Source organism: Chenopodium quinoa, unplaced genomic scaffold (genome assembly GCF_001683475.1).
Source record: "Chenopodium quinoa cultivar QQ74 unplaced genomic scaffold, ASM168347v1, whole genome shotgun sequence".
Lineage (NCBI taxonomy): Eukaryota > Viridiplantae > Streptophyta > Magnoliopsida > Caryophyllales > Amaranthaceae > Chenopodium > Chenopodium quinoa.
The window spans coordinates 226567-243640 of record NW_018742770.1 but is presented as its reverse complement, the minus strand read 5'-3'; positions in this window follow the sequence as shown (position 1 = coordinate 243640).

The window sequence follows — 17074 nt, the reverse complement described above, 5'->3', positions numbered from 1 at the left end:
AAACATTTTTGTTTCTTACAATTGATAAGTTACATAAAGTTAATCATTTTTTAAGAGTACAGTAGTGTTTTTATTAGTACGTAGCTATGAATAAAAAAAAACATACTATCCTAATCCATCATTCCACGATCCGTGTCACCGTCTTAAATTAAATATCAGTCATTGATTTTCATGTCATCTAACGGCCTATCATCGCACACATTCCAATTCATGATCCGTGTGTTTTCTTTTCCACTAATCAAATCACTCTTACCATTGTCTCTTTAGTACTCTTTGATTTCTCTCTCGTTTTCTCTCTCCTCTTCTGTAATATTATCAATTTTTTGAGCCATGGCTGCTAATATGCTCACTGCTCTCCCGTTTTCTCTCTCATCTCCTCTTCCATCTTCCTTTCTTCTTTTCCCTTCTTCCATCTATGTTCTCCTTCTTCCATCTCGTTTTCCGTCACCGTCCACCGGCACCACGCACGACGGTTCTTATGGTCAAATTCGACCACGAAACTCTAGATCTAGTTGTTTCATGATCGAATTTGGCCTTTTAAAACCAAATTCAGGGCCAAATTCGGGATTAATATAATAATATATAAGGTATTTTCGTTCTTCCTTTTTTTCTGTTTTTTTTCAGGTTGTGGGCGACGGAGGGGGCCAAGTTTGGGTGGGTTCGGCGGCGGTTAAAGTGGGTTCGGGTGGGAGGGGAGGGAGGATTTTTCAAGGGAGGGAGGGAGTTTTATGGTGGGTGAGTAGTTAGAGTGAGTTGGGGGGGGTTTCGAGGATGTTGGGTTTCGTGGGGATGGGTGGGGTGGGGTTACAGTGGGTTTGGGTTTTTTTTTCGATTTTTTTCGTATGGGGTAGGGTGGGGTGTGTTACGGTGACGGTGGTGGGTGTGGTTGGGATTGGGCCTGGTTTTTTTTTTTTTTTTTTTTTTTGTACAGTGACAGTGGTGGGTGGGGCGGGTGGGGTGCGTTACGGTGATGGTGGTAGGTGGGGTGGGGTATGGGTCTGGGTTTTATTATTTACGGTGACGGTGGTGGATGGGGTGGGTGGGGGTTTGGGTCTGGGTTTTTTTGTATTTACGGTGGGTGGTGGGGTGGGGTGGGGTGGGTTATGATAATTATGGTGGGTGGGGGTGGTGTTAGGGTGTGTCTGGGTTGATGGTGGTGGGGTGGGGGTGGGTTACGGTAACGGTGGTGGGGTGGAGGTGGGTTACGGTAACGGTGGTGGGTGGGGGTAGTGTTAGGGTGGGTCTGGGGTGACGGTGGTGGGATGTGGTGGTTATAGGGTGAGTCTGGGGTGACGGCGGGGGTGGTGTTAGGGTGGGTTACGGTGGTGGGTAGGTGGAGGGTGTTGGATTGGGTGGGTGGCCAGATTTTTTATAATTTTTTTATTCAATTTATAACTCCTAATTTAGTTATGCAAGAATATAATTTTAATTTTATAATAGCAAAAAAAATTATAAATTTAAATTAATAATTATACGTACAAAATATTGTACTGTTAAACTACATTAAACATCAAATGTATTCGTGGAATTCTAACAAATTGTTAAAGGCTGTAAATAGTCCAATTTGAATGGAACGGGTTGTAAACGGTTTGTTTTAAACAGTTTGTAATCGGATCGGTTTAAACGGGTTGCGGTTTGAAAATAGTTTGGTTTAAACGGCTTAACAGGTTACAACGGTTTGGTGTAAACGGTTAGCGGGTTGTAAATGGTTCGATTTAAACGGTTTTTTCCTACTATTCAAACGATTTCGGTTTATAATCGGTTCGGTTTAAACAGTTAGCGGGTTAACATTAATCGGTTCAAACGGTTTCGGTTTATAAACGGTTTGGTTTGTTATCGGTTTACGGTTCGTAACGGGTTAACATTAATCGGTTTGGTTCGGTTTCGGTTTGACATTATACGGTTCAGTTCGGTTTTCGGTTTAAAACTAGCGGTTTATAAACAGTTCGATCCGTGATGGTTCGGTTCGATAACGGACGGTTTCACGATTCGGTTTGAAAAGTCCCACCCCTACAAATGGCAAATGCAAACATGGAAAAGAGAGAGGCGCTTTCCATTACCATATCCTTCTCCAATTTTTAAACTTAAGTCATGATAGGTTATTATGTCCATGCGAGTTGGATCAAGTCGGGTATGACTTTGACACCTATTCATATTTCCTTATTACCCAAAGTTTAAGGTTCGAATCTTATCAAATGAAGGTATTATTAATACAAGCTCTTTTGCTATTAGCAGATCCAATGGGTCGCCAGTGATTAGAGTGGGTTGGCTTGCTCCTCGATCGCCGGCGAACCTCCCCTGTAAAGCCTCAACCGGTGGTCATAATTTCAAGTCGCGGTGTTTAGTTTCTAGCTCTAGCTAACGGTGCTTGAGCTGGGTATCGCCTCTATCGGGGACGTGGTCGATTGTGGTGCTTCTCATACCACCGATCCTATTGTTCTCAGTTAGTGGGTCCTCCGATAGGTCGAGCTTTATGGCCGCTAAGAAACAAGCTGCCTTTTTGGTTGTGTTCATCGCTTGTTCTGTGGATGTGGTCACTAGTGGTAGTCTCCGATCACTAATCTGGTGTATTTGTTCTGAGTGGTCTTTTCCCAATTAGTTGTTAGTTACTCTGCTTTCCTAGTTTTTTTTTTACTCTTAATCAAAGATCTTGTTTTTTGATTTGTTCAGCCCCCCTGTTTTCGCTTTTGTGGTTAGATGGATTGTCGTAAATTGCTTAATGCTCTTATGCTCACCCACTTGAATGACGATTACGATGAAAGTGTCGTCAATTTTGCTACAAATAATTGCCCTCGAAACATTTATAATCAAGCCAAGGTCTTGAAAGAGGAGGGTAATATCTATTTTAGAGAAGGTGAGTATATTTGTGATGGAGCTGAGTATGATAGAGGACTAAAATGTCTATGTTTTGGTTTCCCAAGAAATGAGGATGACAATTTTATGCTATGGAATCTTGCTATTACACTGGAGTTAAACCTTGCAGCTAGTGCTCTTAAGGTCCGATACTATAAACAAACTAAGGAGCTTTGCTCCCTAATCATCATGCTCGATAGTAGTATTTACAGAAGGGCTTTAGCTGATATCAAGCTTCGCCAATTGAAAGAGGCTTATGAGGACCTTGACAAGGCAGCCATGGTTAAGCTTAATAACCAGGAAATTCTTCGTGCGCTAGAGAAAGTGAAGGGCCTTTGTAGCAAGGCTTGCAAGCCCAATGGCAAGAGGGGTACAGAGAATTATGACATGACTCACTCAATCTACAATAAGAAGAGGAAACTCAGTGAGGTATCAGCTAGCTAGTGTGTAACCAATTGTCTTGTTCTGACGATCAAAGTGGTGTTACGAGCTTGCCTGCCACGGATTTTGCTAGTGATATGGTAGCAAAGAGTTCTATCCTTACCCACAATACTCATGCTTCTTTGGAAATTGTGAAAGAAGGACCGAAAACTTTTTCAAATAACAGCAATCAAGACATGCTAAGGATAAGGGACCGGGGAAAACCCATGTTTTCTTTAATGGAATGAATAGGTTTCGGTCCCTAAAGATTTCTGATTTGTCTTTCTCAAAACTCATGCAAGGGTAGACTTTGAGTTTCTTTAACGGCTCTGCTGACTCATGGATGACCGTAAGATTGAAGGACAAGGCTACATAGGATAGGCATTCATATATTTACAAGACGAGGGGCCCCAAAGTTCTAGATTTCTTGTCCATGCCTACCAGGATGGTGAGCCCAGATAAGAGGAGACGCAACAAACCCAAAAGGAAAAGGTCATGATCTCTCCTGATTTCGATGTAGTCAACCATGTTGAGTTTTGTAAGCCCAACACTATGACCGTTAAGAAGGAAGATGAATCTATTTCTCCATGTTTGACTAATAACAGTGATGAAGGCTAAAACGTTACAAAGGGGAGCGAAGTTATTGCAGGAGACAAATTTACCACTTACATTGATGAAGTGGATTCCGTAGGTTCCATTGAAGATGACCCCATGACTCTTGAACGGGCCGACCAAACACTATCTTTCCCTTCACCATCCTCTTCATGTTCTCAGTCACGACAAGAAAGCAAGGAAGGTCGCACAGGCCAAGGTTGAAGAAGAAGAAAGGTAAAACATATCCAAGTTTCCATTTTTGCAGGTCAAAGAAGCATAAAGGATCAAGTTTGGAGCATCTTATGACTCATGTTCGTGATTGTCATTCTCCAGTTTTGTATTTTCAAACAAACCATGATTGTTGTATCCCCAATCCCTAGTTTAGGCCTTGTGTTAGTATAGTTAAAAGAGCTAAACCCTCTCCTTGTTCTATTCGTAGTGTCGAGTCAGTTGGGGGTCGGGCTAGTTTGATTATTTTGCAGAATGGATGATCTGGTAGTGCTAGAATTTCGATATTTGGGACATGATGCTAATGTTATAATTGATCACATTGATAAGATTATGTTAATTGATCTGATTAATTATAGAGTAATAAGAAGTATCTAGCAAACTCAATAAACCAACTCCAAAATATCCTTCCTTTGAATATATGTATAATAACATGCAACAATATGAAAATAAATCAGACCATGATTGAGATGTTTAATAGGCTACATGATAAGATTATGATATTCATATGGGTGAGTGAGGCTGAGTACCCTATAGATGTTGTGAGCTATACTAAAGAAATTAGAGCCGATAGGCTAGGTAAACAAAGTATACACCACCAGCCTAATAGGGAAATTAGTACACCCCCAATGAAGGATTTATGTCTTCGTCAAGTGTAATTACTAGATATATCATGGATCAATATTATGGAGATAATAAGTTCATTCTTTTGGGTCGTCATTGTCTGTTGCTAGATATGATAAATGATCTTTAAGCTAGTCAAATAGTCCAAAGCCCAATAGAATGGATCCTATAAGGTCACACATAAGGGTCATGGATTGAACAAAGTATGAAGCCCATTCATGGGCCTCATGAGGTAATGACAAGCCACATAAGAAGTAAGGCTAGAGTAGTTTGGGTTGGATTAGGAGTTTGGGCTTCACATGGACTCTAATTATATATGAGATATGAGGCCTTGCCTAGGTTAAGTATACAAGTCACAATTAACCTAAGCAGTGGATTGTGAAGCAAGCAACCGCACGAGTTACCTCATACCACCTCTTGAGGGGCTAGTTATATAGGATAGCTCCTGCTGAGCTGTTCCCTTCCAGCCAGACTCATCAAGAGGGGATGCGCCAATCAGTCAAGAGCTGGCATGAGTGACCTCATACCACCTCTTGAGGGGCTATTTGTATGGGATAGCTTCTGCTGAGCTATCACCACACTCCCGGCCTTGCTCACGGGGTTCGCACTTATCACTAGAAGAATACTCAGAGGGGCTCACCATCCCGATAAAGTTGGCTTACGGGCTGACCAATTATGACTCCGCCTAAAGGAGATCGTACTTCTATAAATAAGGAACCAAGTGCAACAGAAAAGAGGTTAGACACAAGAGTTATTACACATACTCTCTCTCTATCTAAGTACATTTCTCTCTCTCTGGACACATTCTAACTTAAACATCGGAGGGGGGGTTCCTCGATCCACCCCCGAGGGCAGTTACGTTTGTCACCCTGTGCAGGTCACCCAGCTGGACCCAGCCTGCTTTAGTCGGAACCCCCAGATCCATACCCGGGGGTATGCCAAAGCATGTTTTAGGATTTCTCATGTTTTGATACATGTTTTAGGATTTCTCATGTTGAATGATTAGTTAAGTTCACTTTAATCAAACCAACATAGAAACCCTAAGTCCCAAAGAAAATTAAGTTAAAATTGCCATTCCAAAATGACAACTTACTAAAACTTCAAAAGTTGGTGATGGGCTATGCCAAAGAAAGGCATCATCACTTTCTTAGGGACGTAAGATATGTTGATGGGTTTGCCAAAGCAAGGCATCATATACACGTCAGTTTTGGTTAAACTCAACAATATCAGTAAGGAGTCCTTAGATGTCGTGGCAAACGAGATAAATGTCAAGAAGGCATTTGATGCGACAACTTATCAACCAAGAGTAGTTTGGAATTATTAGCCATTGGATTACTTACCTTGAAATAATAATTATTAAGACAATGTTGGGTTTCGTAGTGTCCAACACTACGCGGAATGAAACCCTCCCAAAATCCGCACACAAATTAATGTAACTAAACATGCATATTAGTTAATAATCACATAATTAATTAACAAAGAGAGAGAGAAAGACGATCATACCCTTAATGCGTGCTTCGCTCCTTTTAGAGCTCGAACTTGAAAGCGTAAAGCTCCGCAAATGCGCAAGCCTCGAACGGCTCTCACCTTCAAGGCTCGACCCGAACGGCCCCTACCCCGAAGCTTAGTCGGAGCTAGACCAAAATAATACTAGAGTATTACGAACTTAAAGGTTTTCTCACCTATTGGGAGATGCCTTATTGAGTTCAACTCAAGTAAATAATCCTAACTTCTAAAGTTGGTATTTAGAGGCAAAGGCTCCCAAAAACTTCAATCATCTTTCCATGTGGGAGAAATGATAGAGTGAGAAAAGTAAGTAATTAATTTAATTCCAAATTTGTTAACGATTTACTATACCTGGCTAACACGTTCATAGAAAAAGCTATGTCAGTCGACCTGTAGGAATTATGTGAATATGTATTGTTGTAAGAACATGGATATCAATAAGGATTAATGTCCTCTTAGCTATCCTTTTTTGTACTTAATACAATCCTCATTGATGTTGAAATTGCTAAAAAAAATCCTTTTAGCAAATGGAGAATACCAATTCCTCTTGGTGGAGAGGACTGAGAACTTTGGCTTATGTGCCAATAAAGGGGTTTAAAATTAATAATAAAAAAAGTGTATTTGGATGGGAAGTTGTCAGCTGCTTTCCACAATTCCACGCCAAATTGGAACAAAACTCCAAAGGCCTCCAACGGTCATTTAGTGGAGTTCTTTTTAGAGTCCAAATGAATGTATAACAATAATACATCTCAAACGGTCAAATATTTTTATAAATAAAATACACTAACAGTCATAATTATTATTTTTTTTCTCTATAAAATTAGTATAATTTCTCATATTTTTACATACTTTCATTTTCAACATTTTCTCACATCATTCTCTTAATTTCCAAAAATTCCTATTCTCACTCATACACAAGTAAATTTCCCCATTTTACTTCAACTTTCAATTACTCTCAACATGGATCGTAATAATTCAAATTACGAGAGTAATATGAATTTTCAAAATAACCCATACTTCCAATATAATCAAAATAATCCTCCTTTTGAGTAATCCTCAATTTCAGACTGCTTTACAATGGTACGGTAGTCAATCAAGACTGATTAATGTCAATAACAGGCCCCAATTTTAACCCCCTTTCCCTCAAAGTAGCTCATCATTTCAACAACCTCATGGGATAATAACACATCGTTTTTCCCCATTTCTAAACATTTCACTTAGAATATGGATCAATCACCGGGTGGAGTTGGTAGTATGTAGCACTGCAACTCCAATTGAGGGAGTGGTGATGAACATGTAGAAGAATTTGTTGGGGCCCAACATCTAGAAGACATTACAATGATGATGGTGAAATTGTTCCAGAACAAATTGTTAATACTACAGGGCAAAGGAAAAATCAATCATGGAGCATAGCCGAAGATAACGCACTTGTTAGGGGAGCCAAGACAAAGAAAAGCGAATTATGGGTTGAAATCTTTAACCTCTACGAAAAGGAAAGAGTAGAAAAAACCCAGTTGACATCAAGATAAGAAACATTAAATCTATGCAAATTTAATGGGATCACATCTTACATGATAAAAAATGGGTAGATGCATATGGGTATCATTTTCAAACCAAAGGTAGTGGTGATGAATCAGAATAAAATTTGGAGAAATTTGCTTACAGGGATTAATACGTAACAAACGGTAAGATGTTTTTTTTTCTTGCATTATTTTGAAACTTTGAGAAAATACCCGAAATGGGACCCTTCATTGGCCAAAGATCAATCGAATATGTTACCCGGTGGACAAACGTCTACCGAAAGTGGGGGAAATGGTAAAAGATCACAACTTGATTTACCGTCTGAGGCGGGGGGGGGGGGGAAGAGCTATAAGACACAGTGGCATAAAACAAACAAAGATGATAGGTAAATCATCTACTACTTCTTCCTCAAGTAAAAATGTTGACTCTTTAAATTGAAATTAAGAAATAATGAGGGACAAGTTAAACGATTTGGGTGAGAGACTACTGGATCAGTTGAAAGGGTGAGATGAATTAAAGAAGACACAAGCTGAAGAAAAGAAAAGGCAAAAGGATGAGGTCATGAAGTTTAGAATGTTAGATAGGTTAATGCAGAAGCCTGTTCATGATGACGTTGAATTAGAAATGTATAAGCAATTGAGAGATGAATTCAGTAGTAGATTTTCACTTTGATTTAATTTAGGTACTAGTAATGGGTTATCATTAATGTTTACTATAATGATGTTCTATGTCTCAGCAACTTTCTCTTAGTTTGGAACAATTATCTTTGGTATATTAGCTTAGAAATCCTCAAATTGATCATTGTAATAGCAAGTTTCAAAGATTATTCTCAAGATTCAGCATTTGTACTCAACATTTGAAGCTTCAACAATAGATTATGCATGCTAGTTTTTAAACCCAACTACCCTTCGATAATTAATGATAGATCATGCCAAAGCTGGGTGTCAATTTTATATCTTAGGTAATTTGGGGTAAATCAAGTTTAACAATTTTAATTGGTTATGCTCAACAAGGATACCTAAAGCGTTTAGAACCTTAAAGCAAAGGGTAATAATTAAACGTGAGATGGTTAATTATTCAACCAAGAGTTATAAGAGTTGTAATTAGTAAAGAGTTCACTCACATTGAAAATGTAATGGTTGATGGTAGGGCTAAAGTCCGGTCAACTATTACACAAGTAAAGGATCTTGGAATCACTTAATTCAATTGGGACAAATCAATACTGAATAAAGTGTTAAAGTTGCCTATGACTTTAATTTAGGTGCTTTAAAGATTAACATAGTTGAATTTTGCGTCTATTAAGTACGTGATATGTATATAATCTCCACGATTAAAAATAAAGTTGAGAAACGTCCTCGAAAGATTAAAAGATAATCCATAAACCTATATCCCAATTTGGCTAAGAGAGTTCTAAAAGGCAAGTTTTAGAAACCCGTGTCACATGTCTAAGGTTGTTTTTTTTAACTCAAAGTGTTTGAGTAAAATGCCAACACCATCTTCATTTTGAAAAGTGTTTCAAAAGATATAATGAGATAGGAGGTACGAACCCTCTAAAAGACAAGTATGGAAGTCCAATAAAATATCTTATTTTCAATATGATTGAATATAATAAAATGATTGGAAGTACCTATAATCAAAACTTGATCAAATGGCATTATTCTCCATCCATTTCATATAGTGTTAAATAGTTGATTAAACTCTAATATGAATAATGATTGAATAGACTTAGCAAAATCATGAAAATGCTTAAAAAAGTTAATTATCATTTTGAGCCTAAAAGAAATGTTCTAAGTGGCTCAAAAGGAAATGGTTTAAGAATATATGGGGATAACATTAAGAAGTTATAGGCCAAGAAATGCAAGCAAGTTGCAACTTCTAAAGTCTAAAACTACTTAAATGCTAAAATTTGTTATGAGCAACAAATGTTTAAAATTAAATGGACTAATTTCAATTGATTAGAAACTACCTCATACAGTCGGAAGGTAAAAGAATGGAAATATTCCAATTTAAGAAGTATATTATAGAAATTGATTTAGCATATTACTACTTCTTAGACATGTGATGCCATGTTTAGTTCACTCAGTGAGAATGTGTTTGAACTAAAAGAAGAAGTTTGGCTAAGGGAAGAGTAAATCTACAAGTTTAGAAGCAAATGTTGCTACTTCACAAATAGAATCTACGTCTAGAAGCAAAAGTTGCAACTTCACAAGTAGAACTTACATTTCCCCTTATCTAGTAATTGACTAGAATTAATTAAATATATTTATTCTTGTCATTATCAAAACAACATTCAATGTTTTTAATGACTAAGCATTGAAGTTTCAAAAACATGGAGTAAATGTTATTTTATGCTTTATTGAGTCACAATGTGTTTTGAATAGCTAAATATGTTTAAAAGTTCTATATGGTAGATATATATAAACCATTTCTATATATATAAATTGTCTCTAAAATGTTAAATGGTTCAAATGAAAAATGAACATTGTATACGGAAGATCCAAATGGATGGACTTTCAATATCATTAGATTATGAATCTATTGATATATGTAAACATCATTCTAAATTTGAAAATTTGACAAAGTCATCCTTTAGAGAAATTATGACGCGAACTCAAGGTCCAATACATACCAATGTAAGAAAACCTAACGTTCAAAGACTAGAGACGGACAATAAAACTTCATTTGTGATAAGATCACTTGTGCTTGTTAAAGCATAAGTGTGAGAATTTTGAAAAGTTCAAAAGTCCAATATGAAGTTCAAAATAAACTTGACAAGATAATAATTACATTACAATATGATTATAATGGTGAAAGTTTGAATCAAGACATTTACTTGGCAATGTATTCAAAGTGTTGCGATATGATTGTAATAATGAGAATTAAGCCAAGACCTTAATAAACATCCAAGAGTTGTGAAATTGTTTTACAACAAACTCCGAAAGAAAACCTTGTGAAGTGTTTGTGAAAGGAGCTATCAATCTATATGAGATATATTTTGATAATGAATGAAGTACCCTATCTTCCAACCATTATTCAAGGTATATAGTTTTAAGATGAGCTACAACAGTAAACAAAACAACATACGTCAAATCAAAATGTAACAAAGGCTTTATATGTGATATGGATAAGAAAAGTTCTTATAAAGTCTTTCTACAAAAGCAAGGAATAAAAGTTGTATTAAATCGTTTAATACACGTTTGATTCCTATACAGAGCACGGGGTACTACTACACGGTTCATACTTAGCACAAAATTTTTGTTCCTCAAGTAAGTGCCCTTCTGGAAAAGATGTCATTTTCAAAAGGTCAAGTGGGAGTAGTATAAATCTCGAAAGAGTTTCGAGAAAAGAAACAAACAAACATGGTTCAAACCATGTTTAGTTCACCCCATGCTAATGTGTCTCTTCAAAAGGCAAGTGGGAGTATATGAATCTTGAAAGAGTTCAAGCCTCGAAGGAGTTCCAGAAAAGTTAGTTCGAGAATCTTGAAAAAAAATTCGAGAAATAATCGAATAAAAACAACAATATAAGCATGATTCACCTCATGTTATAAATGACAAAGCGTGGTCTCATTAAGTGTAATGGGAATAATAACCATGTGTCGAAGGTAGCACATTTCAAGTGCACACCCTCCATTGTCGTTTCTCATTGAAAATTAAACAAAGTTGTTGTATAAGTTTCAATTGTTGCATAAAGATCCACAATGATGACTAGCACATCAAAACTTAGCCAAAGAAATATGATTTCATATTGACTAAGAGTTCTAAAATATTGATTTTGGAATATAATGATTATGCAAGTAAGAAAGATGATTTGACAAGTTGTAACTCCAAGTGGTTTAAAAACCATGGAAATCTAAAATAGATTCTAAGTCTGTAAGTAAGTGTGTGACTTGATTTTTAAAATTTGCCTAATTGGGTAAGACCCATTATAAGCAAAACAGACAAGAAAGAAAAATTGTTTTCTAAGAAAAACAAAGACTTTTTGTTAGAGGATTTAACTAATTCATAGTATGACTATGATAAAACCTTTACATAAGTCATATTGCCAAGATCGATCTATTTAAGATATTTCTAGTGAGTTCTAATTTATGAGATTTGGTAGATGGATTTCAAAATCCCATGTAACATGGCACATTGCTTAAAGATTCAATGCTTTGAGAAAGGTTGATGAAATTAAGGGTTTGAGTAATGCTCCTTGTGCATTTTGCAAAGGATGCATCATGCATGTCATGGACTATACTCGTTTGTTTGATTCATATGTTTTAAGAACACGTGGTGATAGATTTCAATCGAAAACTAATATAACATTGGAGTATAAATTAGAAATTCTTAATATCCTCGCGGAAGGATAAAGGAAGATTCTTAGTGTATGGAGAAGAATATTATATAAAATTTAGAAGTTGCAAAATTCATGTTTATGAGAATGTCTCATGAATTGTATAACTAAACCATTTCAATAGCCTAAAGACACAAAGAGGCTCATTTGAAATTAACATGATGGTGGATGGTTTTGATTGTGTGCTAAGGAGTCACAATTGCAAAATCATCAGTCATATTTCCCTATGTTTATCAATTGAAACAAAGTTTCAATCTTATTTAGTCATGGTTTAGCATTAAATAAAATGTCCAAAATGATTATGAATTGTTGGGATCATCAAATACGTGATTTGGTGAATAAAACCCCACATGCGAACTAAATTCGTAAATTATTTAAGTTCCTAGTTCGAAATTATTAAATTGGATATAAATGATTTCAATAAATGGACTGGCATGTAAGATTGATCGAATAGCGCAATTTCATGGGCTATAGGGGCATAGAGATGCTCGATTAATCACATGGATATGCATGAATGATCCATGATCGAACTATTGACCTACTTTGAAGTTCAAGTATAGAGCTTCCGGATATGTTAGTGGATTCCTTTGAAATGAGTGGAACACTGATTTCATTCAATGATTGATTTAACTGTGGTACACCCAAACGTTATTTCATAAAAGGGGACTATAAAAGGTGTTTCCTGGTTACTTTAAAAGTTGAGTGGGAGCTTTGGTTGCCACAAGATTGGATTGAGTCTACGTATTTAATTAGGAATGTGTCATGGCCTCTTGAAGAGGGAGAACTCTAAAAATGCATGGTCGTGCTCAAATGGATTACGTAGTAATCATTTGTTTTGCAATTCTAACTCAATTTTCAAGAAATGATTTGTAGCTTAATATGATTACGACATGAGATGCACGTATCATCAAATCGACACATATTTACTTACAGAATTTGAATATTGCACACATGTCTCAGACAAGTGGGAGATTGAAGGATATATGTCTTCGTCAAGTGCAATTACTAGATATATCATCGATCAATATTATGGAGATATTAAGTTCATTCTTTTGGGTCGTCATTGTTTGTTGCTAGATATGATAAATGATATTTGGGCTAGTCAAATAGTCTAAAGCCCAATAGAATGGATCCTATAAGGTCACATTTAAGGGTCATGGATTAAACAAAGTATGAAGCCCATTCATGGGCCTCATGAGGTAATGACAACCCACATAAGAAGTAAGGCTAGAGTAGTTTTGGTTGGATTAAGAGTTTGGCCTTCACATGGACTCTAATTATATATAAGATATATAAATAGAGGCCTTGCCTAGGTAAAGTATACAAGTCACAATTAACCTAAGCAGTAGATTGTGAAGCAAGCAACCAAACTCTCTCAACCCCTCTCTCACACGCCTCTATCTCTCTCCCCTAGTCCGTACAGTACGGACCACCCAAGCAAGGTGGTTGCTCATGGTGGTGGTGGTGATTCGTGGCTTGATCGTTTCCTCTCCTATTTGCAGAAGGTGGATCGAAGGGTTCGTTCTCAACTAACTAGCATTAGTGGAGGTTCAATCCTTGCCCGTGGACCAAGTAGAGGAGCAACACTTGGGGCTCTTATTCTCCTAATCGTACGTGGTCGATTGCTCGTGGAAATCATGCGTCAAAGGTGTGAATTATGTGATTCTTTATGTGTTATGCTTGTAGATCCTATTTATGAAAGGAATGGTGTCCTTCGAACAAGTGTATTAATTCCGATAGAGGGTTCGGAATTAATTAGAAAGCTAATTATTCAGTGAGGTCAAGTGATCGGAATGCCTAGTTGGAGGACGCTTTCGATTAGTAATATTAATGAATAATTAATATTACAGCTTAATCTTGACCAAATCCTTCGGGTCACACCCAATCGTGTAATCGAACCGAAACGACGAATTAATCTGAAGGATTGGATGACTCAATAGAGTATTTACGAACAAAGACATCGGATTCCAAGGTTAGAGCGTCGAAACCGAGCATTAGAAGTCGAATCGATTTTAGGAATCGACAAAGACGAGAAAAATAATCAATAAATATATCGTGCTAAAATTACGAGGGTAGCACCAGCCCTAGCCACGCCTCAAATCAGAGGCAAGTGGCTAGGGGCCGTAAGCATCCAAGCACCAAGCCGCCGCAGCCATTACATGGCCCAGCTAGGCTGGCCGTTGCGTGCGGGCTGGCTGGGCAGCTTGGTGGGCGTGCACTGCAAGGCCAGCGAGCAGCCAATGCTTGCGATGCTGCTGCTGGGCGAGTGTTGCTGCTTGCTTGCGGATATGGGCTTTGTGGCAAAAGCTAGCAAGCCTAGCCTTGTTCTCCAAGGTCAAAGGGGTCCTCTCACCTACTCCCTATTTGTGTGATGACACTTGGCATTTGATTGTTGTTTCTTGGCTATTTAATTTAATTTGGAATTAAATTAAATTTCATTTTGCATTTTTACCAACTCTCCCACATTGATGGGAGATGGGATTTCAAGGGTTCCTTTCCCTATAAATACCAATTATTTGGCATTGGAAAAGAGTACTTGAGTTGGTGAACTTGAAGGGATCTCCAAAGAGAGAAAACCTTTATTCTAATACTCTAAGTAATTTTTGGTCTAGCCCCGACTAAAATTCGGGGTAGAGGCCGGCTCAGTTCGATAGTGAGGGTGTTAGCCGTTGGAGGTTCGCGCATTTTTGGGACTCTACGCTTTCAAGTCCGAGCTCTAAATGAGAGCGAAGCACGCTTCAAGGGGAATGATTCTTTCTCTCTCTTCTTGTTAATCATGTGATTTAGGTTTTAATACATGCTTGGTTACTTTTATTTGTGTGCGGATTTTGGGCGGGTTTCCTTCCACGTGGTGTTGGACATCACGAAATCCAACATCGGTATCGGAGCTGCGTGCATTTAATTATTGTAAATAGTTACAAATTAAGGTGATTTAAATGGATTTAAATTTCTGGTTTTGCTTTCTAATTATATTAGAAGCTCGGTTTTAATTAGTTTAATCTTTATACTAATTTTGGCTAAAGAACCCAAATTTCGACCTAAAACTAGTGAATTTTGGGTGGAATCGATGTTCTAAATTGTTTTTGATTCACTTCGTGGGTGCTTCAAAAGCCAAAGTCCACCCAGAAACATGTTTTTCGAGGGGTTTTTGGTTTTTGACGAAAAAATTTAAATCTTTAAACCTTGATTAGTTATTGCATGTTAATGTTAGATTATGTGTATGGTTACACCATTAATCTACTGCAATTATAACCCTTATTAAGCATGGTAATGAAGTCATAATTGGTGCTTAATTTGGTGAGCTCAATTTTCACATAAACTTGCAATTTCACATTGTTTCAAATTAATTGCATCAAGTGTGAATGTTTATGGTGAATTTGTATTTTTGAAGCCCCTAAAATGTTAAAGATCCAATATTTAATTGTTTATTTGGTTGGAACTTCACTTTCTAAATTCCATATTGAACTAATGTTTTATTTTAACAATTTTGAGTTGATTAAAGTCTAAAAAGTTCAAACTCGTGATTAAAATTTGATTACTCTTCATATTGGAAGGATGTAATTTTTCAAGTTTACACAAGTTAGTTTTGGAAAAATTTTCATTGGATGCTTGTGTTTATTTTTCCAATCCCTTTTATTTTGTCAAGTCTCATTATTAGTATATTTTTGGATAAATTAATTGTGAGAATAACCCTCATTTTTTGAAGTATCAAGTTGAGCCAAAAATAATTTAAAGAATGGTTCTTGAATCAGTTTTGGTTTGAGCACTAAAAAATTGAATTTATTTAAGTTGGACTTGTTTTATTTTCATTTTTGCTCAATATTGATTCTAAAATTAATTTAGAATTAATTTTATGTCACACAAAAATTCAGGATAAAATCCAGAGGCACGAGCACGCAAATTGAGGCACGAAGCCTCGAGCACATCTTTCGACCAGCTGGGCTGCTTGCACAACCCGCATATGGCTGCCAAAGTTGTGCCGGCTGTTGGTGCTTGTGTGTGTGCGAGCTTGGTGCGCATGGTGCGGGGAGGGTGCTTGTGCAAGGTGTGTTGTGCGGCTGCTAGGCAGTGTCAACTCGCACAGTAGTAAGGGCCTTTGAGGCCCGCACTTACTGGTGTTGCAAGTGCGCTGCTGTGGCAAGCATAACACACATGGTGCGACGCTGTCAGCCACAAGAAAGTTGCTTGGCGCAACAGTGGTTGTGCGGGGCAGCACCCACGCAAGGCAGCCGTGACTCGGTGCTTAGCAAACCAAGCCTCGTTGCTTGGTGCTAGGCACTCGAGCATCGTAGGGCTATGTGATTTTTTCCGTTTTTAATAATTTATTTAATTATTAAAATGAGGCTAGGCCTCGGTTTTTCTCGGCACTTGCAAAATAATTTTGACAAAATTTGGGTAAATCGGCTTAATTAAATTAATTGGATTAATTTTAATTAATTTGGATGCGGAATTTTAGTGGGAGCTTCATTAATTTTTGAGCTAATTTTATTGCGTTTAGTCACATAATCGGTTAACAACTTTGACTAGATTTAATTAGGCGTGTTAATTGGATTAACCACCTAAGTTAGTAACTAGATTTGCGCTCGTTTTGAATGTTGCTTGAATTATTTGTAAAATGCATGAGCCATTCACGTTAGTGAATGGATGAATGGAATGAATATTCTATCTTTTACAAAATGACAACTAGTGGGGCCCAATTAGGATAGTAAATACGGATTGCAATCCGTTATGTATTTTTGTAAATCTAAATAAGGTCTACGTACCGTTGCGTATTTTTGTACCTTAATATTTAGATTAGTCCTAGTCTTATTAGTAGTTGCATAATTGGTGGTGATGTCTCGAAGAAAAAGGCATTTCTAAGAAGACAAGCCAAGAGGATGCAACGAAGGCCCTTGAAGATTTGAAGATTCAAGTTCAAGGGGTCATGCTAGTTGTCAAATGCATCTTTAATTATGCTTTATATATTTTTTCTTATATATGATTGCGATGTTAG